We start from the raw sequence: 3,028 nt of genomic DNA on the forward strand, positions 1-3,028 counted from the left end.
TGTATGTTTGTGTGTGTGTGTGTGTGTGTGTTTCTTCATCTTTCTTGAGTCAATAGAATTCCATGAAATAAAGCAACTTTAAATTGCAAAACATTGAAAATATTTTTATGTTGCATTTTTGGGTAGTCTGTTTATGACCTGTTGCCCATTTACCATCTTTTAGACTGTATCTCATAATCTCTTATTCTTGCTTTCTCTTTTAGATGTAGCCTGTCCTAGATTGAGTAAAGTTATATCCAGCCTTCATCTGATTTCCTGTGTACTAGACTAATTCAGCCAGTTGATTCAAGCATGATTATGAGGTCACTATTGCGTAAAAAAAATTCTATTTTATGACCTCACCAACAGTATATAAGGCCTGGCACAAGCAGTTCAGCCGGCTATCATAAGGCAGAGAACGAGCTATTAGGTTCTTTTCAAAGACTATTCTAAGTTTTTTTGTTACAACCGCTGTAACCAGATTCTAAATTAGTAAACGTAACAGAAAACTGCCATGAACCTTGAATTCATATTTCTTGGCAGCATTGTGCTTGCAACCATTTTTGTATTCCTGAAGATTTTACTAGAGGTAAGCTGTATATAGGCAATTGTACTAATATTAACATAGGACAGAAAGTGATTGGGCAGATATTTGTAAATCCATGGAAATCCTGAAGGAACTACTGAAAGGAAAGAGTTGGTCACTTCGCGCACCATAGATCTGTTACACTTGATCCATTTCTTGTTTGAGATATAGAAGTTTCTAAACACTGTCTTCTATAATTGTTGAGTATAAAAAATTTTAAATTGCTAATTATGTATTGAACTCTGTATAGAACCTCTGATTCAGCCTGCATTGATAAAAATACTTAAAGTACTTGTTACTCAGCATTATATTGTTTTAATATTCGGTGAATTCCCTTATTCCCTCTCTTTTGTAGAATGGTTTTTGTTTACTTCCTTTTTCCTCCTAAATATATGTTCTGTGTTATTGACCTAATGCCAGAAATGAAATGTGATAAACTATAAATAATGTAGGGTTTGCTAAATAGAAATCATCATGGCTCTATTAGGAAACTTAAATTGTTTTATCTCATATTTTTTTATTCACAAGATATGTTTTTGATTTTTTTATGTTGTTAGTGTTCTTTCTAAAGACCATTTCCCTTTTGTATGCAATTTCAAGTTCCTTCATATATTGATTGTTGCTATTTATGAATATATTTTAGCCCTTTATACAAATCTTTCTTAGGTTGCAATTTTGTAGTTTATTTCTATCTTTCTTTTCACTCACATTCATCTAAAATATATAATGTCACTTATAAAAATAACAACATTATAAAACATGGGATGCTTTCAAAATTCATTTTGTCCATTCTTATTTCTTTGGGTATTTTTTGTTTGTTTGTTTGTTTGTTGGTTTGCTTTGGTTTTGTTTCCTTTGATTTATCTTTGATTTTATACTTTGTTTTTTGGCTTTTTAAATTTATTTATTTATTTTTGTTTTGTTTTTTATTTTCCTATTGCAGATTTTCAACATTCTCTCAGTTTGCTTTTGGAAATTTGACATTAATTTCAATTTTACTCATATCCAATTTTTGTTTATGTGCTTTCTTTTGCTTGTAACAACTGAAATGCAACTGAAGGATACTTTGCCATAAAGATAACAGACATTGCTGGAGAATACCGCTGAAGTTCTCTAGGTAAGAGATTTCAAACTGGCCTCAATTTTTTTTCAGTCTATGCTTCCCCAAGTAGTACATGTCTATGTTGCTCTTTCACAGATTGCTATTTGTATCTCTTAGGTAATTATGTTCATTTTCAAACAGAAGTTATTATGAGCATGATCACAAATGTCTAGGTTCCATATATAAATGAAAATGTCATTTCTTTTACAGATAACACTATATGAATGGCCACCAAAGTTAACATCTCGTATAGCTGTAAGGACAACACCTTCTATGTAAAACAAGAACGATGCTGTGACTCTTCTGGTGAACAATTTCAATCATATTATGGTGACTACATCCCATATTCAATACCCATGTTCAGGCAAATTGTAGTTCATCTGGACATCGTAGAATGATTACTGGCTCGAATAAAGAAAAATAAAGTCCTATCTGTGAGAAACCCATTATTCCACTTAAATGCTAAGCAGATACATACTATGTATGTCAAAATAGACACAGTGTAACCAGTCAATAAATTGTTGAAATAAGAAAACACATTTTTTGTAAATGATTATTAGATTTTTTAAAATCATTCTTATTGTTTAATATTTTTATAGTCCAATTATCCTTTCAAATTCTACCATCTGAGATTTCCTCATCCTGTCTTCAAGAGGTTTTCCCCATGTAACATTCACCACACCTTTCCTTTCCTATTCCTGAGGCTTTCAGTCTATTAAGGGTAATTTGTGTCTTATCTCATTGTGGCAAGATAAGCAGTACTCTGCTTTGTGTGTATTGATTTTGTCATGTACTGTACCAGATGCCTGGTGAATGGCTCCAAGTCTGAAAGATATTGTGTATTCAAGTTAATTGATAGCACTCAGTAATGAGATAACTCTCCTTTTCTGCTTAAATGGATTTTTCATTAATTCAACCAAAGTTGTTCCCACATTGAATTTGTGGGGTATCAATTATCTGCAGTTATCACAGTAAGTCACTTGTTAGGTCGGGGTCTGTCAGTGTATAGCAAAGGTAGCCTCCTGTCTTTATCAAGGTATAGCATCAGTTAGAGAGTCAGGAGTCAGAGCCTTCTCTCGAGTTCTATCTTCATTGGAGCTTCCTACTGAACATCATTTGCTTCAGCCTCTTCTACATTACGGTATCTTCAGTTTATTTATTTCTAATTGTTTGTTTTTTGTGGGGGATTGAATTTGGCTTCACTCAAGTTATGATGTGATGAACACATGAAACATGAGAGGTAACCAGTCATGAGACAGAATTTAGATTATAATTAATGGGTTGTTTCAGTGGTGAACTAATTCAGAGAAGAGCGTACCTATATGAACAAGTTATTATTAAACTTGTTTTGATTCTGAGTC

The 3,028-nt window shown here is 32.5% G+C and overlaps 1 long non-coding RNA gene across 1 annotated transcript; it reads left to right on the forward strand.

Moving 5' to 3' along the window:
• The first annotated feature begins 340 nt into the window (after window positions 1-340).
• LOC134484410 (uncharacterized) lies at window positions 341-2,098 on the forward strand. The gene is made up of 3 exons (XR_010061855.1): window positions 341-568; window positions 1,626-1,682; window positions 1,878-2,098. It is a non-coding gene; the product is annotated as an uncharacterized LOC134484410 (long non-coding RNA).
• The last annotated feature ends 930 nt before the right edge of the window (window positions 2,099-3,028 follow it).

The sequence above is a fragment of the Rattus norvegicus genome, chromosome Y, assembly GCF_036323735.1.
Source record: "Rattus norvegicus strain BN/NHsdMcwi chromosome Y, GRCr8, whole genome shotgun sequence".
Taxonomy (NCBI): Eukaryota; Metazoa; Chordata; class Mammalia; order Rodentia; family Muridae; genus Rattus; species Rattus norvegicus.